The 27238-nt window shown below is 38.9% G+C and overlaps 1 protein-coding gene across 1 annotated transcript in view; it reads right to left on the minus strand.

The window, feature by feature from the left end:
• NRIP1 (nuclear receptor interacting protein 1) overlaps window positions 1-22487 on the minus strand; it is a 101615-nt gene extending 79128 nt beyond the window's left edge. Inside the window, exon 1 of the mRNA XM_054835153.1 lies at window positions 22472-22487. The gene's annotated coding sequence lies outside the window, so the exon portion shown is untranslated. The remainder of the gene's footprint in view (window positions 1-22471) is intronic.
• Between the last annotated feature and the right edge of the window lie 4751 nt (window positions 22488-27238).

Here is a 27238-nt window from a genome sequence, read left to right on the forward strand (position 1 = left end):
GCATGTTTGCCAAATGCTTTACGGAACGCTTCGTGATACTTTACTACTTCTAGAAGTTAAAAGACTGAGAAAAGAGAAACAAAATTGTTTGCAATTCACTTATAAATTGTGTGACAGTACCTGCGTTCACATATGCCAACAATTTAGTTGTAAAACTCAGGTAAAATAATTATAAATGATATAGTCAAGCAGCTTTTTAGTAAAAAGACTAATATCGTTAAAGAACATAGGAGTTTCCACTTTAAAGAACGCAAAAGGGAGTCACACTTGTGAAAAGCCAAATATTTCAACCTGGTGATATCATGAATGAAAGTAGATGTAGGAATGTTAAGCAAAACCTCTTTCACTTTGGAATGTACGGATTGTGTACAGGCTTATAGCGGAGCTAGTAATGTATTACTTGACCTATTTTTTTAAGCCAATGAAAGATTTAGGTTAACTTCATCATCATGTGTTTTTAACCACTTTCTTCCAGAAACGCAGCAGCATTTTCTAAAGCTACCGCATGTCACCGTATCTATACAACAGTCTCTTCTCTTGAGAGTGTAAGTCTCATAATATAGCCTGATCTTCCTCCCATTAAAACAATGTTTTGCTCTTCATTTCGGCAGTAGGCTCACTTAGCAAATTCTGGTTGTAAAGAAATGATCTTTAATTTTTTATTTCACGAAGAATCTTTATCTCGAAAATGTTTCAATGCTAAGCAGCTGAATTATCTAGGGAAAAGGAAATTTTCTCATTACTGCAGCAATTTAGCTGCTATTTCAATCAAGGATGTCTGTAGTAGAGACCTCTTTCATTCTTAACCTTAGGGAACATATTGCATAGATGAGAGACCTACAAAATGAGGAATGTTGAACAACCAACAGAAAAAATGCATGTGTAGAATATCTGTTAAAATAATTTTTGTTAGGTAACATACCGTTGGCTGAGGAAACAAGTTTCTGTATGGTACAATCAACTGAGAACTTGTTAAACAATATAAAGTATGAATTTAGCAGGTTATTTCCACCACTTAATAGTCATATCACGCTGAATCGTGCCACTTGCTCATATGTACCTAAACTATGAGAATTCAGACAATATACAAAATAAATTGTACTCTGTACAAGTAAAGGAAAATTTCCAGCACAGAGGGAAATCAGTCTTTCAAGAAGTATAAAAGTACTGATGTGTATTTGTTGGTTCTTCCTGTGCAGTCTTCAACCAAACCTAAACACATACTCACTCTCCAAGCCTAAAAGATGTGCAACTACCAATGTACCTACCCTTCTGCCATCTGTACGTGGTGTCTATAACTTCACTTCGTTGTAGATGTCAAAAAGGGAGCATTTTTTCAATTTTTTTCCTTCGAGGGGAATTCTTCACTCTAAGATGCCTGTAAATGGAAGGCCGATTATGACAGGAAAATGTAAGCTACTTTTGGATTGGTCTTGGAAGAGAAAAACACATTTATAGAGGTTATATTTGAACTCATTCCCAGAATTGCAAGCACTTAGTGGAGAGCTGTTGGTACCATACTTTGGTAATATCAGTGAACAACTTATATTTATAAAAATATATAGTAATACATGCATATGTACACACACACACACACACACACACTCCCTTTACAATTGCTAACCAGAGATCTCAAGACAGAATGTATTTTGGTTTTGACCTAGTAGGAACTCTTTCAAAATCAAAGTATAATTGTAATTCTGACATTCTTGAAGTACAAAATTAATCTGTATGACCATTTAAAAATGGTTAATAAATTATTGACACCAACTTTTTCTTTGATTGCTTTGACTATTACAATAATGCATTTAAAAATTACGAACAAAGCTACAGTTCCAGTAACAAAATTTTGTCTTTATCTTGCTGAAGTAAAACACATAGGTCTGTGCCATGCAATAACAAGAAACATACTATTTTCAAAAAGAAAATGAAAATGCTATTACATGATTCCCAAATATTTTTAAGCTAATGCTAGCCTATTTTTAAATCCCATAAAGTGCTCTGAAGAGCTTGGGTGAACGACAGTTGCTCTTATTTTGATTTCCTTTAAGGCTATCTCAGCCTCTCAAAAAACTAACAGCTCTGAAACTACCTTTTTCAATCACAATAATTAAGGCCTTGCTTTATGGCATCCAATCATGACATGAAAGGCTTCGGATGTGGTCGAGAAGATAGCTAGCTTTACAGAAATTCATTTCCAGGCTAAATCTTACTCTAAAATAGTTTGTCAGCCTTACATAGACAAATAATGAAATTCCATCCTTGACTCAGCCTAGTTCAATTCATGTAATATGTCAGATTACCAACTATTTGGAAGGTGCCCTCACAGAGGATTAAATCACCTAATATTGCAGAACTTACGTAGACACACAAAATAAATTTAAAAAAAATCATTATGATTCTTACTTATTCAATAATTGACTTCAAAGAAGATTTGCCTAAATAAATGATAATCACGTAACAGTGTTCACCCATAAATCTGAAGCAATAAGGTGGAAAAGTCGAAATCAATGGGAACCATACGTGTGTTATCGGAGGAAAAACTGGTCCAGGGCAAAGGCTTCTGCAGGGTGTACCCCAGCGCATATCTTGTTTTGTTCATGCAGCAACAAGTCTGCAACTGTTGGAGGTGGGGCTGAATTACACAATGACATGTAAAGGGAAGAGTATGGACTCCATGTAACTGAAAGGTATCAAGAGTACACACAGCTTGGTACTTTATCTACCTAGATTTAAAATTATAAAGGTATTTGTATGCATACATAACGCATATCGTTCCCTACTGGAGTTGTTTTCTGTTGCTTCTTTTTTTTTCTACTTACACAGTTTACTTATATTTTTACAAGTACTTCGAAGCAGGTCATCTGAGAGAAATGTATCCTTAGTGCCTCAAGGGGTTTTTTTTCTGCATTATTTAAAAGTAGACTGCAGATCGTGACTATTTGATCTAAGAGTAATAAGCAAAGGACCAGATGCTAGAGTCTTTTCAATTACAAAAACATTTAAAGACAGCTGTACCATATAAACTCTCATGGAGGAATCATATGCTTGCAGCATCTGGTGAGTTTTGGCCATGTCTCTAGAGCAGCGTATCTGTTCTGAGGCATGAGATAGGGTGAGGCTTACTTTCCCGTATGCATTTTTGGGGTGGGGGTGTGCATTTTTTTACCATAGACAGGAACTAACACTTTGGGTCTTATATTTGGTGGCAGGAAATAAACGCTACTTTCAGCCCCTGCAACACCTTTCATGGAAGAATCAAAGGGACGTATGCTAAGTTGATACAACAACTTTACATTAATTGTTAATATTTTACCAGAATAAAATACTGGTGTTTTTAGCCAGAAGAACACATTCTGTACTTGTGAATCTTCTGCAGTTTCATCCCACTCGCACAAACAAACAGGAAAATACACTTCTGAGAACGTTGTTCTGATGAGTCACGTTCCTGGTAGTACGAAGGCATGTCCAGAAAATAACCAGCCTGGAGTTAGTACTCCCAAGCTCACACGAGAAAGTACCAGTAGGGCAGGCATAGCAGTACGAAAATACTGTTACTACTTGTGGGTCGACGAGGATGCAGAGGTAACATTTGAGAAGGTTATATGCGTGTAGCTGTAAGCGTTCAGAACGTGCATATCCTTTCAGACTTCCCCTTTTCTTTGACAGAGATGTTCCCCACGTCAGCAATAACAGATTGAACGAGGGCTGAAGTATCGTGCCCTCTCTCACACCCTGCATTTAGAAGTTACTCTCAGTAACAATATTGTTTCCCAGCCCCATTTTTCTGGCTGGCTGTCGTGAAATCTGGATAACCCTTTGTCGTGGTTCTCATGATGACACAAGCCATGTTGTTGAAACAGTATGTTCTAAAATAAAATGAACAGTACGTACAAATTATACATACGGCGATCTGGCAGCCTGCACCACACTGCAAATGAATGAAGTTCTGGAAAGGACCATTAGGAAGCAGCTAAAAAAGCGAAGCTAAAGTCTCCTGTGTTTGCCCTTCAATATAATACAGGTACCCGGCAAATGTTTTACAATATATGAACACTTTAATTACATATTGAAACTGTAATAATATTCTTTAGTATAAATGATCTTAAGTGCTCTGACTCAAGTCAATGAAACTGCTGTGTTAAGCTAAACTGGGTATCTCGTGTATTTTTATTAAATATGTTTACCTACTCATATATTAGCTTATGAACAAGAGCACCTTTGATGGAAAACCAACAACATAAAATGCAACTTACTTTAATAAACTTAAGCTATGGTTCTAGCCGTCCACTAACTTGGAACATTTGCTTGAGTAACATTAACTCAAGTTTCCATTTCTTTATTCTTTGTCTCCATTTATAAGGAAAATAATAAATAATAGCTTGTTTTATTTAACAACAAATAAAAGGAAAACAAGCAAGTCCAGATTTATTTTATCTGATTTCAGACACACCACAGTGCAAAGATCAAATTTCTAATATGGCACAGGCTACCTTACTTTAGCCAGCTCAGTCCTCATACCTCAGAAGAACGGACCTTTTATTGATGACATAACACCATACCAGGGTTTTAAATGCCAAACTAGCATCTTATCTGTTCCATTTGTCTGCAATGTGTTTTTTTCTAAGTTGCTGATTGTTTCTTTCTTTTTTTCATTGTAAGAGTTGGAGGGAGAGGTGAAAGAAAGAGGTTGGCCTCAGAAGATTACCAGAATTCAAAAGTACTGAAGATCTTTATGATTTTCTTGTTTTACAATGAAAAGAAAAAAATACTACTTTGGAAAAACCTAAACTTAACAATTTTCACAAGCACCCAAAAACTTAATAAAGAACATGGACTACTACCCAAAATTTCCTAACATCACTCATGAAAGCCCTCAGAAAAGTAACAACTAAGAAATTCTGAAAAAAATCTGGCTTCTTTGGCTAGGTACCCAAAAAGTGACTGTTTAGAAAACATAGTCCCAGTTCCAAGTATTAAATATTCTTAAAAAAATTGGTGCTTACCTACCTAATGTCACAGATGTAGTCCCAAATGATTACTCGTTCTGTTTACCTACAGGTGACTAATGGGAAAATCCATTTAAATTGTGTATCAAAAAATTTAAGCAACTCAAATCACTGGGCCATGTAAGCTTAGATAAGTTTCTGCTTGATTGTATTTTATGTGATCAGTTTATCAGAATCGAATTAGCTGGGCTTTTATAACTGATCCGAGTATATATCTTTGCATATTTTTATTAGCATACAAATATCTAGGTTTTATTAGGAGACATTAGCTTTACTAAATATTAGATGTATAACAAATCCAGCTTTGATGCTGTTGATCATCGTACCAGTATTTTACATGTGACGTAAAGCTCGCAGAGGCACAGGAGGGATTCAGCTCACCATAAACCAGACAGCAACAGTTATGTTCACATAAATTACGTACCCCCTGTAGAGCTGGGAAATTTTTCTTGCTACTTTTTGCATATATTTTAGAGAACTGCCTAGCCAAGATTGCTCTTGCTTTGAAAACCAAGGAGGAAGAACATGGGGATACTTCCATGTATAAACAGCAGATACTATAACCTGTTTCTAAATATATATCATTCTAATTTTGAAATAATCGCATCTCTTTTTTCTTGTCCGATATATAATAAAAAAAATGTGAAAATGTTTTCTGCAGAGAATAAAATTCATTCTGAGTTTTGATGACTTAGCACAGAGAATCTCTGGGTTACATTCTTCATTTGAACGACATCCAATTTGCTGCATTACAATGGCCAAAACAACTTTTTTTAAAGTAAAAGCTTGAGTGGAGAAAAATACTTACATTTTGTGAACAGTTTGCAAGTTTTATTTCATGTTTATTTGGACTGAGAAGCAACATTTTTATTCCTCCAATATTATTATACTTATTGCCCACTGTTCAATTCATTTGGGAAGCCAGCACCTTAACGTTGTCTCTTGATAAAATACTCCGAGAAGCCTGAACTTGGAAGCCTCCCTTAGAGGGAGGAGAAGTTTGTACTCCTAGGGATTCCCGCTTCTTGCGTCCTTCCCTATCAGATGGCCAAGCAGCAGGAAAAAGAAATATGTCAAATGGTATGATGTTGAATTTTGTCTAACTTGATGCTGTGCATACTTTGTTGTTGTTGGTACTTTGTCTATGCAGAATACTCTTGTCTCATACAAAATACAAATGGATCCATGTTTTTCTGACAAACTCTATTTAAAATTACTCCATTCTCTAAAATCCCTTCTTTAATGTAAATGATATCGAAACTCTTGCTACATCAATTCTTTAACACTATTGCTAACTTTCTTAATAGAAGGATAAGGACTCGCACAACTCTTTACAGGTACCTTCTAAAATATGTTATGTTCTATATCCTTAATAACTCTTAAATATTTTACTGGCTCTGAACGTTGCCTACCAACAGAAATGTACCAAAAAGGTTACTCGAAAAAATACATTTGAGAAAAAACAAAAAGTGGGTTTGGCTAGAGCAGATTTAAACTCTTGAAAAGGTGACCACTATTCACAGTTATTTAACAAATAATTAGTAAGTAGTTACATTTGCCAGGTTGACACAATATAAATTAATTAAATCCATAAACATTTCTTCAACTCTCCAAAGTCACTTTATGTACTAGTTATCTGTAATTTTCTGCTTATGCTCTGTGATTGATGTTGCTCATATGGATGATTAAAGAAAGCTAATAAACGAAGAAACAATTCAGATGAATTCTTGGCTTTTTGAAACAGTTTCATGTGTTTTCCAGAGTTATTCCTTCAAATGTAAATATATTTTGTTCATTTCCTTTCTATAAATAAAAAGAAATGGCAGAAACAATTTACTGTGTCATGCCTCTCACTGTTCTCTACTGAAATTCTCTTTCCCAGTATCAGAGATCTACTGCGATTCCAGTAACAAGCCTTACTTGGATTTATGATTAAAACACAGTGTAAATCATGACATGAAGACATGTAATTCTGTTTTCTATGACTCATCAGCTTTTTCCCAGCTCCCACCTTCACATCCAAAAAAAAAAAATTTTTTTTTTTTTTTTAAATTGTGGGGTAAATCGCATGGTCTGGACCATGCTAAAGAGAAGGATATTCGAATTTTCCTCCTATTGTACAGCTGCTCTCTTACTTATAAGTTTTCCTCCCTTCTTTCCCCTGTCTGTTCACTGAAATATCAGTGAACATTTTCATCAACATTTTCCAGTCCTGGTAGAATGTTTCTGGTATAAAGTAAGTCTATAAACCAGAAGATAAAAAGTAACGTGTTGAATCTTTTCTTAAATTCTTAAAAATTGATAAAAATCAGATTTGCAGAATGTTTCACCCAATTGTTATGATTGTCTTTTTGTTGTCTCTTTTGAGGTTAAATGAAAAATAGTAACAATAAGCATTATTTAGTTGCTGGAATCCAAAAGAAATCAAGAGATGCAACACTATGCACAAATTCTGTTTGTTATATTGAAAAAAGAGCTATGTCAATACACAACACAAGGGCTAAAATCCCTCCATGAATTACTATTGTATTTCACATCCCCATAATCCAGCATCACCAAAATACATAAAAGATTTGCCTTTGGCTTCAGTGAGTATGGAATCAAATTCAAAATGTTTTGGGTGGGGTTTTTTACTATTTAAAATTTTCAGAAGCACAGCAATGAGACGTAACCTTCTCCTAAAGACAAGTTCTCATTCTCCAGCTACTCTCATTTTGCTAGATCTTAATGTTCTTCTTGAATGCCTGAGGGACTTTATCTTCCTGTTTGGCACAGTTCTAAATTGGCTTAAATCATATTTATCCAACAGTTACCTGCATTATATTTTCAAGGGTAATTTGTGTCCTTCTCCTACAGCATTTATTTCTCGTGCTCTGTAGGGTTCCATTTTGGCCCCGTTCTTACTCAGCAATTCAAAGCTGCCTGTATGCAGGGTTGTTCATTGGCATGATGCTGGGTTTCATTTCTGTGCCGACAAGACACGGATCTATTTGTCAACCAAACCGGCAATTTCAAACTATGCTATTACCATATTGACAAGCTGGTGACTATAAAAGCCTCTACGAGCATCAATTTTCTTCAGTTAAAATCAGACAAAACTGAGCTGTTCATGGCTGGCTCTTGCCATCAACCCAAACCCACTTGAACTTCTAACCCATCTTTAAAATTCAACCCAGGTTCATTGGTTAAAAACCTTATGTGGGTTTTGATTGCAAGCTTTTGTTTCAGTATTGCAGTCAAAAGATTAAGGCTTCCTATTATTAGTTGAAATAAATGTGCTTTGCTTATTGCTCATTCATGCTTTTTATGTTCCCTAGACTAGATTATTTTAATGCCCAGCTTGTTGATCCGCCGATGAGACCGATTATCAAATTTCATCTTGTATAGCAAGTTCTGTTTCCAGGGCGATGTATTGTACAGACTAATGCATGTTTCATACCTGCTGTTCTCTCACGGTGGCTACTAATACACCACAAAATCTATTTAAGCTATTACTGCTCTTGCCCTACCAAGTTTTTTATGAACTTTGAGTTATTACTAAGAGATATTCGTCAGGGGGCTGATCCTACCAAGTTAAGTTAATGGAAGCTTTATCACTGACTTCAGAAAATATGAGCTGTAAACCCATGTAGCCTCTGCTCATGTTCTTAAAGCTATTGCATGGACACCGGGTGACGGCTTTCTGCTTGTATCCTATATATTTTTCAGAAACAGTTGGCGTATCCCAACTGGGAGATTCAGAAGCACTTTTCAGCTCCTGAATCCAGGTCCTTGTGCACTCTGGCTATATCCTAGATATTGAAATAAGACCTAGGTATACGCACTATTTCTTCGCAAACTCTTAATTTTCTTCTGAAGGAAACCCTCAGGTGTGATCATCCTTCTGTCGGGTTGATCAGAGGACGAGGGCTGACAGAGCCAGCCTGGGCTGCTGTGCCTGCTGATGGTCTCGCTGCGCCACAAGCTGCACGAGATTGCCGTTGTTTTCGGAGGAGTTCTGGCTTGTGAAGGTGTTTTGGGGAGAGGGAGGATTTATGACTTTCTAGCCACTGACAATGAAGGTAATTTCAGAACAGACTGCAAAACTTGCTTGTTTATAGAAAGTCCTTACAAGGGCAAGAGTTGCTGCACAAAGGAGTGCTGCTGTTTAAGAGGAAAAGACCAGTTGTGGAACCCCTGAAGTCGTAGCTAAGAATATGGTCCTACAGGGATTGTCCTGAAGATTAAAATACTTTGGCTCTAGTGACTGCTGTAATGAGAATACATATAGAGATAAACGGACAGAGCTGAAAAGTATTTAATTTAGATGACAGCCTACAAAAATTAATGTGAAAATGAGAATTGCTTAGAGGTAATAGACTGAAGGTACAAGATTCATTTTTTAAGTGTTAACCTTTTACATGACAGTGTGATACGGTAATTAAAGTGGCAACATTCTTTGTTTGGGGAATTTATTTTACGTTTCTAATTGCTTTTAGTTCCTAGGTTAGGAATTTTTTCAAGCAATTTCTGACTGACAGAAGTCAAGGATTTTTCACAGCAATACAATAGAGTGAGCAAGCTTCATTGTATTGAGCAAAAAGATTAAGCAGCAACTTGTTTTAATTGTTGTGATTAAATTAAACTATTCTTGAATATTAATATTTGTTCTGGTCCATGTTGAATATGAACATGGAAATGCAATGAATTTCTTTCTAGTAACCTGATCCTTAAGAACTTGCCACAAACTTGGAGCAGCTTTGATGTTCAAAAGCTTTGGCTGAGATCAGAGACGAGAAGAAAAAGAGTGGGGACCTCTTCACAATGTTTTTACCTTTGAAGTCTCAGGTTAAAAGTACTATTACTGTTTGCTTAAACAAGCGAGAGAATGAAGGATAAGATCGTGAATTATAATAACAGACAAATGACAAATGTTTTGCATGAAGTACATTTCCTTGTCAGGAGGGAGAACGTTCTTCTAACAGATTTCCAAAGAGATTGGCAATTTGTAGAGAGTCAATTACAGGGAAGAAAGAGATATATCGTTGTATTTTGCTTTTAACCGTTTCAGTGGGAATAAAGAATTCATTTGGAATTTTCCCCTTTGTTTTCCTCTACACTTCATACTAGTGGTAGGAAACATGCACATAATCCAACTGTCAACAAATGCCCTAGACTCAAGCCTGGAACAGTACATCCCGCATCTCTCCCATGAAAGTCTTCCGTGAAAGCTCCTCTGTCATTCAAGATCATACTATTCCCTCCTCTATTTATTTCTAAGTGTCACTCAGCTCCATTCCACCAGCTTGGAAAAACGTCAGGAACTTTTATCTTCAGAGTCAGTTGCCAGTTCTGTTTAGTGAACAAGCCAGCAGGGACCTCTGGTGCCATCAATGCAGCTCAGTCAGGGCCCCGCTCTTTAGGGATGGAGTATGTCATTATCCCGATGGCTGAACAGAAGAGAGATGCATTTTTAGAATAGTTCTCAGGGAGCAGTTACTGGAAATCTCCTCCCTTGAGACAGTCTATTGGCAACAAGTTTTGCCGCTGTGACATGAGGTATTGCATCAAGGCCCAATCCTGTCACTAATAAAGTTAGTGGGAAACGTGCCATTCTTTTCAAGTAAAGTCAACAGGATTAGTGTAGCAAACGAGCTAAAAAATATACCTTGCATCTACAAATGCAAATGGAAAGTCATGTCGCAAGCAGGAATGTCATTTTAGGGCTGTTTTCAGAATTTGGCTTTGTTTCAAATCAGAATAAGCCCCTTCCCCAGATTTAAAACTGAGGCTAAAGAAAAGGGAAATTTTATTTTCGTATTACAACACTTCCATTTTTTATTTTGGGGTGTTTGTTTAAGTTTGCATCATAAAAAAAGTCAAGAACAGGCTGTCTCAGTGTTTGACTTTTTTTCCTCTTAAAAAACCCCCACTTTTTTAGTTTCTTCTAAACTGAGGCATAGACATTGCAGAGATTTTCATTTAATTTTTAACAAAACTATTTTCTGATAGAAAACAGTTTGCTTTAAACTTTTGCTTAACCAGCTTGAGCAGGCTCTTTTAATTGCCAACGGACACGTTACTCACCTCTGCTAGAAAATGTTACTTAACCTGCTCAGTCTGAACGGAGAATTTCTGTTGATTTCAGCCATCAGACCCGCAGGCTCTGCACTGCACAAACAGGTAACAGTTAGTCCCACTGTCTCGGCAAGTGAAATTTTCCTATCCCGAAATAACGTGGTACTGGGATTTTATTTTTTTTTTTTAATTTTTTTTATAAGTGTTGGTTCATTTTTTTCATAGAATATTATCATACTTGGCAATACTGGGTTTAATTCCACTTAAAATGACAGAACTGAATTGTCATCATTTTTAATGGGTAAAATCTATGCAGTTCATCAGAGGTGCTGTAAAATCTAATCAGAAATTAGACTGTAAAATTAATAGACCTATATTCTACATAATGCTTTTTTTATAAATCTGGAACCGTAGCAGATTTGGGGTTTCGCATACAGTACAATCAGGCAGGGGAGGAATATTCAGTTTAAACAAATAACCTGTGAAATAACTGGTACACCATGCTAAACAGTTCGTGGCTGTGTTTTACGTTGAGTAGTAGGAAACCAAATCCATTAATTCCACACCTGGACGTTCATGTTAGTGTATTTAGTAACGTCCCCCCAGTTTATTTTTACGCAGCAGAGGTTAAGGATGGCTGTAAGACACTACTTTTGACCACGCAGGCCCTGTTTGCGGCTAGCCAGGTGAGAGGAGGGCAGTGCTGACCCATTCCCTTTATTCGAGGAGCAATAACAGGGAAAAATGGAGAGGAGAGGCATGAGGCAAGCTGAGGAAGGAGCCGGTGTATAGCCTTTCCTCAGCAGATTCCCTGAGAAAAAGGGGAGCACAGCCAGCAGCTCCCCTGCACCGCCTTGCTCCGGGCGGCTGCGGGAAGGGAGGCGAGTGACGGCTGTCAGCATCCCCCCCCTCCCTGGGCTTTGCCCACGAGCGCACACGTAGGTGCACGGGGCAACAGAGCCCGGGACAAAGTTTCCCATGCCCAGAAAGCAATATAGGAAAATCCCAAGCGGGACTCTTCAGGATTTTCGTCCCCATCACAGCAGAAGGGGGTGAGGGGGTGTGTTTGTTGTGTCCCCCCCCAGCCCCAGCAGAAGCGGGCAATCTGGCTAAACATATGCAACGTTATGTAATGCCATAGGAGCTGCCGCTGTTGATGGTGAAGGATGGAAAGGCAGCAATAAGCCGATAGCTAACCTCACTTCCCTGTGCTGAAATGATTCACTTCTAATGGTAATTTGCACCATTTTAACTCCGAGTACCTCCCACGTAATGATTATACAGTGTTACTATAAAACCTCAGGGTTCATCTGCAGCAACATTTCTTATGCTGGAGTTCTCTGTGGAGACATACTTATAAAAATTGGTATGAGGGGAAGATTAAATAGATAAGAGCATAAAAACAGATTATAGAATAAATGCAGTCTTGTAGATCAGTTCAGCTGGGAGGCAGGAGCTTACGCTCCCGATTCTCCTACCGACTTCTGTAATACCTGACAAATTGCTTCGTCTCTTTGCACCTCAGTTTCCCAGATTTGAAAGTAGGGCAATGCCTTTTCCAACTCTTTCTCTGCCTTACCTAAGCCCGCTGTAATACACCAGGAATGCTTTCATTAGAGACATTAGCACTCTGTCTAGCCTATGGAATCTGGATCTCAGTTTAGTCTTCTAACTTGGAACAAATAATTATCAACATATAAACATGTTTCCTTTTGGGTTTGGTTTGTATTCTCTTTTCCTGTAGATTCTGCTATTCATTCCATCTCTATCTCCATCCCAAGAAAAAAAGAACAGTGTTTGCCAAGAGCAAAAGAGCAAAATCAGTAGAGAAGTCATTTTTATCTTTTTTTTTTTAAACCTGATACAGAATACAACACAGTGAAAAAGAGATTTTTTTTAAAAAATCTACTTTTAAAAAAATCTTTGGTAGTATTTCTTTATATTAATAAAGTCATTCACCAAAGTAATCTTGCCTTACACCATTTGCATGGTGATGCAAACCAAGGTGAAAACCTTTGAAAAAGTATTTAAAAGAATAAATCTGCAACAAGGAATACACTTTATCACAACTGCACATTTAAAAAGTCTCTGCTTTACCGGTGACAATTCAGAGCAACAGCGCTTAGCTTAATGCTGTCATCTTGAGGCTACTATTATAGAAATTGTAGCTGTACAACTTTCAAAAAGTGAGCAATTTTATGAAGTTAATTGTGTAACATTGTTTATGAATTTAAACCACACAATATGTTATTCACACACATGCACAATTGGACTCTCTGTATTGAATGATAGATTAAGAAAAAAATGTAACTGATTTTTGAGCTACAATGACTGATTTATGAGGAAAAATTAAAAGCGCTAAGTATGTATTGCTTGGCTACTCACCAGCTAAGTGGATGGGAATAGTATGAAAAATATCTATATATAACTAACTGCAATGTATGAATATCAAAGAATCAGAGAAATTATTTAAAGTGAAGCAAGAGGATTAACCTAGAAGTAAATGGTGAAGATTTAAGAAAGGCAATTGGCTGTCAAGGGAAACTAGGCAAGAATTAGATGTGCTTGCCTATAAAAATCTTCTCTAATGTAAGGTAATGGAAGCTTTATTCTTTGAAATTTTAAAGCAGCTAGATCGAACAATATCAAATTAAAAGACAGCACTCCAGTAACATCTTTCATTAATATCTTGCTTTTTAAGTAATGGTGGGACTTTAAATGAAATGCTACCCAATATGAATAGTGGAAACTACCTGCCTCCAATGAAGAAAGGACCTCTGTGGTACCAAGGGATCTGACTTCTTGGTACTTACCAAGAAGTACTGGAAGTACTTTCCATTTTTAATTCATTTGGAAAAAAAAACCAAACCCGGATGTCATTACACATCGTGAATGTCACACAAGTTCACGGGCGGTTCCATTAAAGAGCTTTACCCCAAGTAAAAATTCTCAGTTTAGATAAAAGCTATGCCCTACTGTTCTGCTTTAGCTTTTTAGACTAACAAATCTTAACTGAAAAACAAATTTAAGAAGCCACTGGTTTTATTTCACCAGATTTCTTTCTCTGAACTGATAGCTTAACAAAAGTATGTACAATCGTATTAATTGGAAGAAACACACCAAAGCAATACATTGCACGTGCTTCTTCCACCATCCTCTTCTCTTAAACTAAGCAAAGGAGAGTTTCAATGAGTCACCGTTAGCTGAATTCCACAAACATCCCTCTATCCCTTGAGCTAGCCTGCTTCAGAAAAAATAAATATGTATTTGCATGAAAAATACTCTAGTAAAGGAGAGTTTCTCTTGTCAAAGGGCAGAAGGAGATGGGTTTAGCAAGCATGTTTGTATAATTTAATTAAAAAGTTAGTCCAAGTGTCTCCACATTGATAGGTCTTGATTTAAGCTCTAAAATTAAGGAAGCTTCACATTTGTATGAAACAGCAATGAGCAGCAGACTATAATTTGCTTTTAGACTAAAGCAAAATAACAAGTACGCTTTTCCTAGATTGACAACTGCAACATATTTTGACATAGAAGCAGGACAGTTGGATCATATATTACTTTGATTTTAGATACCTAACTCCATCAAAATATTACAAAGCAAAAACATTGCCATCACCATGGAGCTTTTTAAACCTGAATTGCTGATGAGCAAAATTAAATAAAACCCACCCAGATCTTGTGATTTTTATTTTCTGTTGAGCATGTGTATATAAATGCCTGTTACACAAGCTTTGGGTATAAACAATGTTACACATATTGAAATCTGGAGAGGAACTGTTTACAAGGGCAAGTAGTGACAGGCCAAGGGGTAATGGTTTTAAGTTGGAGGAGGGTCGATTTAGATTAGATATTAGGAAGAAATTCTTCACTCTGAGGGTGGTGAGGCACTGGAACAGGTTGCCCAGAGAGGCTGTGGAGGCCCCATCCCTGGAAGTGTTCAAGGCCAGGTTGGATGGGGCTTTGGGCAACCTGGTCTAGTGGAGGGTGTCCCTGCCCATGGCAGGGGGGTTGGAACTAGATGGTCTTTGAGGTCCCTTCCAACCCAAACCATTCCATGATATATAGTATATGTAAAAAGAGTTTTATTTTCACTCACATCCACATTATTGCCTATTCCATATTACTTGTAGCTGATTAAGTATTAAGTTCGTTTTACAACTCAGCTTTGTATTCATTCTCCATTAATTCTGCCAAAGCAACCTGACCCTTCTTCCACCTGAACATTAACACACATTATAAGCTTCAGTTCTTCCTCTTTCATCTGGAAATTTTCCTCCATACTTTCTCAACTTTATGTCTCATGTTTTCATTGCATTTTAGTCATGAGACTGTAACAGGTCTGAGTGACTACATTTGAATGTATGTTTACACTCTTACGTGTGATGGAATGACATTATGAACTCCCAGAAGAAAAAGCAGACCTTGTACCAATAATGTTTATATTTCATATAAAAATGAAATGGAAGTTCATAATAATCTGACACTATTGCCTTTTCTGGTGTAATTTATTAGACTTGTAATATTTGAAATATATTTGAAATTTGTATATATGCTAACAGTTCTGTTCACCCACTCCACTGGCTGAGGTATGATTATATTGTCCCCCCAAAAAAAGGAATGGCCATTAAGCACAATATGATATCTAACAGATAGCAATCTAGCAAAATACTAAGAGAAGAATAAGTAACAAATAGCTGCAGTTATCACAAAAAATATAACTTATTTGCTAGATTTCATTTGTTATTGAATAAATTAGAGTACAGTCTACTACAGATGACCTGGTGGCCTTCTAGGATTACAGACTAGAGCATGGGCTAGTCAGCCCAAAGGTTAGGGCCCATGTCCAGAACTGGGAAAGGAGCCAAATGTTCATGGCCAAAAATCAGGAACCAGAAAGTCAAACCAAGGGTCAGCAGCCAGAGATAGGAATAAGCATCTGCCCAGGAATCACGAGCTGAAATCAGAAACCCACAAGAAGAAATTACAATCGCAGGGCACAATGCAGAGGTGGCTCTGAAAATGTACAGTACGACATGCAAAAGGATGCACTGGGGTTCTGCCTTTGAGACCTGCTTCTGAGTCGCTGGCTGACATGCTCTGGCTAACCCCTTAAAACCAGGTCCAAACTGCAGAGAACCTGATTTACTACTACAGAAGGTCTTATCCCAGATGAGCAATACAGAGGATAACATGAAGATAAGGCAGTTGGTATATCTGTGTGAACGGTACGTGCAGTATGTATTTGCTTTCATCCTGCTGCGAATGGGACAGCCATCTACCAGCCCAGTGCTGGCCGATACACGGTCTGCATTGGCTGACAGGCACGGTTACTGGCACGGAGAATTCCCCCTAGTTTCTCACAAACCCAACAGCCAGCTATAGTAGACATACTCTTGCAGAGGGTGAGTGCATATAAAAATCTCCATCTCTGCATCACAGTTGCAATTAGTCTTACAAAAGGTTCTGGGTTAAACATGTTCTTCTTTGATGCTTGTGCTTTTGAGAAGAGGTACTGAGGAAAGCGAGAGGGGAAAGCTTAAAAACCTCTTGGCATAAGAAAGATTAATATTCACATACCTTACACATATCTACAAGAATATCCAAATGAGTAGTAAAACAAGTGCCAATGTAAGACTGTTTTGTTGCATCAAGATAATTGCAGCCGCAGACATTTTTTCTATTAAAAATACAGCAAATAAGCCAGCCTTCTACCCTTCCAAACTGGATGGGTGCTGATACAGATGAAAACTCTTTTCTCAGTATCATACCTGTTAGGTAGATTAATAGAAGGCTACCATTTCTGCTGCTGCTGACCCAGCAAGTTCCAGAGACATTGCACCCATATACCACTTTTAAATTGGGTACTAACATGCAGCTTCCGAACCTGTTAAAAGCAGGAATGAATTAAAACAAACAGAACAATGTTGCACTAGTAAGAATCTTTAGAGTTTTGATAAGCCTTTGACCTTCCTAAGGCTTTTTCTTAGTATCACTGCAGAGAGCAGTGCCAAACGGTGAGACTGGACTTCCACCTGTAATTTTGCATGCATGAAGCAGCAGTGGAGGAAGGTTGTATGCAATAGGAACTGGCATGAAAAATACAGACCAAAAGATAAAGAATAAATCCTGGCCCCTTGGATTTAGCCAACAAAAAGTTTTCTTTACCTTGGACTGATACCTTCATCCTCCCAAGTCAGAGGCCTTCACTCTGCTGGACTACTAGCAAGAGAGGGCAGCTCTCCATCCTTACACGGTTTGTGCAAGGACTAGGAGAACTGAAGGCCCTGCACGCTCAGGGACACAGTAACTCCCATGAGTCCTTACGAGTGCAGTTGTCTCAGAGAAAGCAGCGGATTCTTTGTGGAACAAAATGGATTGGGAATATAAAAGTAGTTTGAAAAGGAAACGTGTCTCCGGTGTGTTGGACAGCACCAGGTTCAGGGGAAAGAGTAGCTGCCTCATCTGTTTGCCAGATTCAAGCAGTTCAAGTATGGCAGTGAGCTGACTACAGATGAAAAAGTAAATCTAAGGCAGGCGAAAAAGGAATTAGCTGTGACTGGAGCTGGAAGGGTTGGTATGCAGGAGAACAGGTGACAGTATAGCCTGAAGGATGGCTTTTTTGAGGGCTGGCATAGTTACCAGCATGAAGGACTACTGCCTGGGTGCACAGATGAGGCTGAGGGATACAGTGGCCCCTCACTGCCAGGAGCAACCAGCCCAGCAGCAGAGTCATACGGGATTGGTCTGAACCCTGCAGTGCACCATCATAGAATCACAGAATAGTTTGGGTTGGAAGGGACTTTTAAAGGTCATCTAGTCCACCCCCCTGCCATGGGCAGGGATATCTTCAACTAGGTCAGGTTGCTCAGAGCCCCATCCAACCTGATGTTGAATGTTTCCAGGGATGGGGCATCTACCACCTCTCTGGGCAACCTGTTCCAGTGTTTCACCACCCTCATCATAAAAATTTCTTCCTTATATCTAGTCTAAATCTACCCTCGTTTAGTTTAAAACCATTGCCCTTTGTCCTGTTGCAACAGGCCCTACTGAAAAGTTTATCCCCATCTTTCTTATAAATCTCCTTTAAGTACTGAAAGGCTGCAATTAGATCTCCCCAGATCCTTCTCTTCTCCAGGCTGAACAATCCCAACTCTCTCAGCCTGTCCTCATAGGAGAGGTGCTCCAGCCCTCCGATCAGCTTCATGGCCCTCCTCTGGACTTGCTCCAACAGGTCCATGTCCTTCTTATGTTGGGGCCCCCAGAGCTGGACGCAGGTGGGGTCTCACAAAAGCGGAGTAGAGGGGCAGGATCACCTCCCTCGACCTGCTGGTCACACCTCTTTTGATGCAGCCCAGGATACGGTTGGCTTTCTAGGCTGCAAGCGCACACTGCCGGCTCATGTCCAGATTTTCATCCACCAGTACTGCCATGTCCTTCTCTGCAAGGCTGCTCTCAATCCCTTCATCCCCCATCCTGTATTGACACCAGGGGCTGCCCTGACCCATGTGCAGGACCTTGGCCTTGTTGAACGTCATGAGGTTCACATGGGCCCATTTCTCGAACTTGTCTAGGTCCCTCTGGATGGCATCCCGTCCCTCAGGTGTGTCAACCGCACTACACAGTGCGGCTCCTTACCATAACAGTTCTCGTTAAACTCTTCTAAATGGTTAAATATAGCTTAGGTATATAAGATATCTTAGGCACATAAGAATTTGAATATGCAAATATTGTGCAGTGGGTCAGACCACCAACATCTTTCTTAGAAAAAATCATGTTGAGGATTTTGCTATGACCTCACCCTATTTTTCTACATGAAAGAAAAATATTGTCTGACTTCCTTCATAGCATATTCTACATCTTATTGACAAATCACTTATGACACTAATTTATTAGCATAAAAATATTACTACATTCAAGACAGCCTGCTTTGATTTACTACATCAGGGTTTTTCATATGCCAAGGTCCTATCATCTCTGCTTGAACATTAAAAGTCCCTTGGCTTTTTTTTTTTCTTTTTTTTGCCTTTTTTTTTTTTTTTCACAACAGAAGAGTTTTGCCCTGTTGCCTTGGCTAAAATCCTGAATATCAGAATGGCTTTGCAGCTCAAAGGAATATTCTCTGAGCTGATGCGTAAGAAATACAGGATGCATTTTTCAGAACCACCTTCTTTACATTAGCTCCTTGCCACAAAAGTCAATGGCAAGTAGGCAAAAGGAGGAGTCCGTAAACACAGAAAAGTAAAATCTAATGGCAATTAGAGACAAGATACTTAAACTGCAACATTGTTTTTATCCTCCTTATGTGAAAAATACCTTTATTACATGCAAAGGGAAGGAATGAAACTAAATACACATATCCCTTTTCCATACAGGTAGCATTTTAGGGGTTGACATCTGCTTAGTTTTGTGAAAACATCAATGCTCCGTTACAGAAGCTGGACCCACTGACTGTACCCAGAGGCATGAGAAGACAGAGACATGACGAAAAGTAGGAATTAAAGTCTTTTTGCCAGCATCCTTTTATTACAAGGAAGATGGCTGGCTGTTTTCAGAAGTTGCTGTTCCAGGGTTTTTCCTCTTTTGCACGGGTGTGCCCTCACCCCCCCCCAGCTTCGTTTCACCACGGCAGTCATGCACAACCAGTGACTGGCCACTGGTACTAGTCAAAGGAAGCAAGCCCTGCATCGCTAATATTCCAGTCTACAAGAGTCCATTCAGAAAACATAGTAAAGATAGAAAGCTGAGACTAAAATTAAAACTTACACTCTATCCTTCACATAAATTGATTTGATATTTTGAAAAAGAAATCAAAGTCTCATTCACCGAAAGCTTGTGTCTCAGATGAAATCCATGAAAAAATCAATTGGCTTATATTTAATTGAAGGATCTTTTTCTGGAAAAAGAAAAAAAAAATCTTAACATGTAACTGAAGATAACCAATTATTTCATCTTGTCTCCACTTCTCCAGCCAATAATAACTGAAACCAAATAAGCCAAAACAATTTCACTACTATTTAAAAATGAGCTATCGAAATGGGATATGAATAAAAAAATTCAGACACATTTTTAAATCTTTCACACATTCTCAGGGATTTTTATATAGATGTTTTTGCAAATGCTATTCTAGCCATAGCAATAAATTTGAACACCTGTTGTTTGTGTAATGCGTACCTATCAGTCTCTCAGCCAGACCAGATCATGCTATATTTCCAAAGAGTATGTACTTACTTTGTTTGAAAAGTAAACAATTCATCTGCTTACAAGGAAGCAAATTTGCTAGTGAACACAGGAAACAAAAGCATGGTGATGTTATATATTCAGCATAAAAAATGGCACAAAGTTTTGAAATATGAATAAATATATTAAAATAGTATATAGGTGTGAGTTCGGTTCAAGTAAATAAGCAAAAGCTAATTAGTGATCGATTAAGTTGCGCTATGGAACATACCCTACCCATGCAGGCACACCCCTTAAAAGCTGTGAGGAGTACACTTGCTCCTTTTTGATCTTCACACCCGCCCACCAGCACGGCTGATAACATACTGAAATGCCCTCATGTTTTCCCTTCCTTCTCCCGTCTCCAGCAGCCATGAAAGCACGGTACATACCCAGCTGCGTCAAACTCTCATTCGGAAACAAAATCTTTGATGGGAACTTTGTACGCGTATATATATATATATATATCAAAAAGTCAGCACATCTCATTGTCACATACGCCGCGCATTAGAAAGCTTATTCTGTCCGAGGATTGCCCAGATACTTGGCAAGACAGACGGCCAGTCTCTCTGTCTCCCTGATGGCGTCTGCAGTGCTGCAGATTTGTCATGTAATTCACTGAGTTGAACTTAGCCCATAAATTTTCAGTTATGACTAAAAAGTTAGAAAATTCTCCACAGACAAAAACTGCATGTCCGTACTGATAGTCAAGCAGAGGGCACTTTGGGGGACGAGAGCAGGAACAAAGCATCAATCCCAGAGTGCGAGAGTGACTTACAGAAAGGAAGAATAAGCTAAAAGAAACATTGGCAAGAAATATATTCTGTGATAACTCTTTAAGATCCTTCCACTTCCATTCATTTTCCATCAAGAAGTATCATTCAATATTTAAATCACAATTAGGTGGCAGTTTATTGAGATTCTTTTGAGAATTGAGGTTCCAGTAAACCAAAAGCTTCTACCACAATCTGAACTCTGAATTTAAAACCAGCATCTCCACAACAAACCAGAGCTCCATCCTCAACTATGGCAAACCAGAGCCCAGATCCAGACAACAGACAAGATCCTGCAGAACCTTCCACTTAACACAGAAGCAATACAAATCTGTGTTTTCATATGAAATCTCGTGTCAGACAAAGACCGAAAGAAACAAGGTCCTTCCATAATAAAGACTTGAACCTTTCACCAATATTATGCCATAATTAACAGGTTGTAGGCAATTTCAATAATTTTACTCCGTTTTCTCCTAGAAAAGCAAACTTTGAGTCATTATTTTACGTAGAGTAAGCCATGCTATAGGGCTGAAGTGCAAAAACCTGAGGTTCTTGCCAGTGAAAGATATAACCTGGATGGAAGGAAAAAAACATTACTGTTTGAATATATAAAGCAGTGAGCTACCCAGAGATCCTTTTGCTTTTAACATTTACCCGGTATACATTTTTGTTTTATTTGAAATATGATTTTTAAAATTAAGTAATTATATCACTAAAAGCCTTATTGCACAAACAGTTTTATTGCATAAATATGACGTTAAATAATAGCTGTCAATTTGCTTTACAGAGCATTGTAAGTATCTGTACAAGCACCTTCTTACTGATATAACACAGCTCGCATTAGGAAGAAGCAAGGGGTTGCGGTGGGTTCGCCTTAACTACACCAGCAGAATAAACCAGTAAAACGTTAGCCGCCGACAAGCCCTCTTGCTCTACCACTCCACTGTGGACAAGACTGAATGCTGAAGACACTCAGAAAAGAAAAACTCTGAAGTGGAGAGCAAAACCAAAAAAATAATCAGAAACAAATAAAAACCCCAGTCCAAGGCAGCTGTTCCAACCTTATTTTGGACTATTCTTGTTTGTTCTCTTCCAGTATTCCTACCAACGGAAATTCCTCTATATTTTCTTAAGACATCTGAATTTGAATGAGAAGAGGGAAGCTAGATGGAAGGAGGGCTTTTCTGATAGCCTTACCTGAAGGGGTTTGAAAACAGGGGCTGGGGAGTGTGTAAACGGAGAAGAAAACAATTCACAGGCACAGATTCTTAGTGGAAAGATATTAATTTCAAGATGAAAACCCCTGCATGCATACACCCTTTTCCTGTGTTATTTTTCAGAGGGGCATATAGCAATATTACTCTTCTCTTCTAAAGGCCTCAGCCCCTTGAATAAGCTCTGATTTTTACTTACCTGTTAGGTCTCTCTCAATACTAGGGTCCCAGCAGATCTGCAGCCAACTCGTACCTGCACAGTCCTACTCCAGGATCCACTTCTTGGTTCAGGTAAGCAACGGGTGGGGTGATTCTCAAACTATCTGCTGAGAAAGAAAATACGTAATTTTAAACAAAAGCAGATACATGAAGACAAAAAAAACATAAAACCCAACAGAAGAAGAACAAAAAAAAGAAAACAAGAATTGACCTGCAAGTACTTTTCCTGTTTATTCTTGCATTTCTAACTGAGGCCAGGTGATATGGGCACAGAAGACTGTCATGGAAACGGGGAGGGGAAGGCAAGAGGGAGAGATACAAACATTCACCTATCCACTTCTGCAGAGCTAACAACCAGACTAGTTGCTACCTTGCAAACCTGGTCCAAGTTCCTGTTTTGCTTGATTTGGACTATGTACCTGAACTTCAGCCTACCGCCCTGGCCCATGCAACCTTACTAACCACAGGGATATAGGGACTCTTGTCCTTCCTCCCATTATACCTTCCCCTACAAAGATACTGTTATTAATACGTGGTCAATGCCAAGAGAAAAGAATCAAAGAAACCCACTCCACACAATGGGTAATAGCCTGACAGGGCCATATTTCTGGATGAGGCAAGCCAAGGTCAAATCTGTAGTTACCACCTAGCAGAGCTATATCATCTGAAGGACTTCTATCAGTGCAGTAAGCAATGTACATGTTTTACACCTGTTAATTTAATCATCTTCTCCTCACCTTTTGTATGTTTTCAGTAGCCTACAGTGCTGGGGAGAGTAATGGCATTAGTCAGAGTTTCTTCAGAAACAAAGATTTCAAGACCAGGTATAATCGGTCTGGAAAAGAGATGCCAGAGACATGGGTGGAACTTCAGCAATGGGAGCAACAGAAATTGTTACTCACAGGTGCTGTTATGTCAGAGATTTGCATCAGTGCAGACCAAATTAACTAATTATGGATATGCACTGCCAGTGTCACTACTCATTACTAGTCTCAGGGACTTGATCTGTTCACTGCAGTGGTTGCATGGAGACAGCAAAGAGTAACAGAAAAAAACCTGAAGACTCCTGAGTTTCCACAGTCCAGGACATGAATGGAACATCGGACGTACAGTTCCTGTTATTTCTCCTTCCCCATGTCCTCCCCAGAAGGGCTCAGCCATTACAACACAATATTTTGCATCTTTGGACCTTGGCTGCCTTTTTTTTTGGTTGGGTTTTTTGTTGGTTGGTTGGTTTTTGGGGGGTGGTATTTGAGCACTAAGTAGCTCATGTGCCCATCTGAACAAGCTGTAGTCTGAAGTGGTCTCTTAGCTTCTCAAGTACTTTGCGCAGAAGTGGAAGGTTAGACCTGGGGTATTAACCAAAGTATAAGACTAAGTCATCAGAGGAAGGCTCTGGTGTTTGATGGACTCATGAATGTTTGCAGGAAGGGAAAAAATCATTATATCTAAACACACAAATCTTTTGCTGCAGAACTCATGGTTTTAGCTACTACAGTCCTTCCTTGCATGCTGTTTTTAATTGTGGCTCTCAATGATTAATTTTACTGAACTCAGAGAAACAGAAAGTGTGATACAAACAGGGCAGACCTCTGATGTCTGAGAAAGTTTTCAGAACATCCATGTTCCTCTCAGTGAAGTGAGATGACAGCATTCTGCTCAGACCTGTGGCATGCTGTGGGCACTGAGCGCTGATGACTTGGTTTACCGCCCATGGTTTACCATCCTTTCCTTGAGAAAGGATGTGGCAACAGATAGGAAACTTTTCCCTGTCTGTAATAAAGCTACAGCATTGCCTGAAATATAAATTCCTCCAAGGGTGTTTGTACCAGCCTTTGCTCTCAGCCATCAGTCTCCATTCTCACTCAGGGTCCATGCTTGGGTACAGCAGCCTTTGATATGACCACAGCTAATCAAAAAAGCTGCACAGGTGGGGTTTGCAGCCCTTCTGAATAAGAAAGTTGGGGTTAGCTTCATAGAAAGCCTTTGAAGGAGGAGAAAAAGGAGGATTTCAAAGCAGGATACCCAGACGTATTAAGTTCTCTTCACCCCCATGGTGTGGAACGCCGTTATCGTGACACAAAGGAACACATGGACTAGCTTTTTTCTTTTTTTTTTTTTTTTAAAGAGTTCAGTTTCATCTCTTTGTATATAGAGAATTAGTTCTTTTACTTCATTTTTCCTCATTTAAATAAATCCCAGGAGGAAGGAGAATGCAAACGGGTGCTATTTCCCGCAAGCATCATTTTACCAGTCTGTTCCTTCAGTGGGGTTTGGTTAGGTAGCTCTGTTACAGAGCACATTATTTTTAAACAGTTCAGCGACTGCTTCCAAAACATTCCTTCTTTAATGCAATCTGACACATCAGAAAAGAGAACGGGAAGTTTTTTTGTTGTTTGTACTTACAATCTTAAACCAACTATTGCTTATCCCGAACGTGTCAGATAGCACGGCAGACAGAGCCAGCAAGCCTTCAGACACCGAACTCTGAACTTCGGCCGGACCTTGCCCCGGTCAGCCCTGTGACAGGAAAGCGGGCAGACTTTGAACCCGGGGCTCTGGGGCTGCTGCAGGGTTGCGAGCAGAGAAACAGCTGCACTTTGCAACACGAACTTTGTACTTAGACACATGCACATTTAATGTCTATAACAGAGCCTTTGTTTCATTACTTATTAACATCTCCTCCTTGAGTAAAGTTCTTTGTTAATGAAGCTTTAAAGCATGATGTGAGGGGTTTTTTTCCACCTTCCTCTCCCGAAAAAATAAACCTCACCGCCCAACTCAATAGGATTACATTCACTGTTAAAAAGTACCAAAAAAAAGTTAGACTTTACGGACCTTCTGAATACTGTGGATATTTGTTGTGCGCTCTCTTCTGAGCAAGCCAGTTGTAATAACCAGGGCTAATTATGGAAATCAGGCAATATCCTGGGGCCTGTCTTTGCAGAGATCGCTTCTTGAGATGATACCACAGTAATTCATCCTGCAGCAACATTCAACCTTATTTAATGAATCAGATAAAAGCCCTAAAATAGTAGGATAGTGTTGGCCCACTCACACTAAAAAGCCATACTTCAAGAAAGTGTCGTGGGATCTTTTAAAATTGTACAGCTTTTTGCTACTGCTTTTACTTGAGAGCAGTGTCGGTGCTTGGCTTCTGTGTATTTCACCACGATGTGTGCTATCGTGCACAGCACAGCAAATTCGTAGAGAAGATACTCCAGGCCTAGACCCATTTGTGCCCCATCTGTTTGTTAGCCCTCACTAAAATAAAACTTTGATCAGGAATAGAAACCTACCTAAACAAGGACCAAATGAAAACCTCAAGAGAGGGGGCCCATAAGATGCTTAATTCATTTCTGTATCAAAAGTAAAAGCTGAAGATGTGCATATGCATTTACTGCAATAAAACTTAATAACAGAAAGGTGCTGGAAGATTCTGCTAATGCCCCACTGCGTCTGTATGGTCATAACAATACAGAGTGGCAAAGATGATTAATAAAGTAAAGGTTTCCAGAGCAATTCTTCATATGCAACTAAAATAAAACAAATACTTAGAAGTATATTTTCTTTGTCTTCACACACTGCAAGTATTTGTCCATCACTGCCACCTTTTCAACATTAATTTCTTTCCGTGCCTCCGTGGTCAGCTTTCTTCTCTTTGTTTTGTTTTTTTTTTCCTTCCATATGGTGGGGGGGAGACACACACACACATCCTCTCCACCCATCTTTCCATCCTTTCCGTTAACAAAATGATACAAAAAAGGAAATTTTCAACTACTCTAGAAAGACAGGAGGCAAAAGAATAAATCAAGTCAAGCAGTTTCAAAACACTCCCTTGCATGAAGCTGGGCTGGCAGGACTCAGAAGCAATTGGGTGAGGATGGTCAGCTCCTGACCTTCCTTGTGAGAAGCCCATGACTTTTCTTATTTGGATCTATTTAATTACCCACCACCTTCAATGCACTGCATTGAAAGCATCATCATTCGTCTAATCCTAGAGTTTGATTTGCATTCTTTGCAGAGAGTGGACTGACAGAAAATGACAGAATTACTTTTCTTGTGTTACTACTATTTTGGGTAACAGTACTGTTGCCCTCCTATGACTGCAAAGCAGCTGGCACAACTACAAGAATGTTACACCTTATTATTTTCCAGAAAGCCATGATTTCGCCTCCTTTAGGTGCCCCCCCATGATAAGGCAGGCGTAATGCACGCCTTATCACCTCACACCTGCAACACAGACCTCCCATCACACGGGTCTATCATGATGATCATAAGATTTAGCTGTTGCTAAGAACAGACATGATTGTTTGGAATAAATCCTGTTTTATTTCTGGGTACAGTTTCTGAATGGTGTTAGACAATAAAACCTAGGCTGGATTCTGGATAACACCTGCCTGCTCCTTCCATCAGTTCATCAAGGGCATCAGACCTCTCTCCAAGAGGGCAGGCATGAAGATCTGTACCATTTGCTTAGCTACGGACAGCTGCAGATGTGAACACGAATGAAGCCAAGCAAACCATAATGTCTCTGTGAACAAAGCAGGCAAGCCTCTGGGAAATTACAATACCTTTAATTAAAATAAATAAATAAAAATAAATAAACTTGGAAAGAGTGCAGAGAAGAGCAACAAGAATGATTTAGGTCTGGGGAAAAAAAGACTCCTTTCAATGAGACATTGAACTAAATTTGTTTTGCTTCAAAGAGAAGATTATAATCTTTAAGGGCCTAGACAAGAAGAAG

Source organism: Grus americana, chromosome 1, assembly GCF_028858705.1.
Source record: "Grus americana isolate bGruAme1 chromosome 1, bGruAme1.mat, whole genome shotgun sequence".
NCBI classification, from domain to species: Eukaryota; Metazoa; Chordata; class Aves; order Gruiformes; family Gruidae; genus Grus; species Grus americana.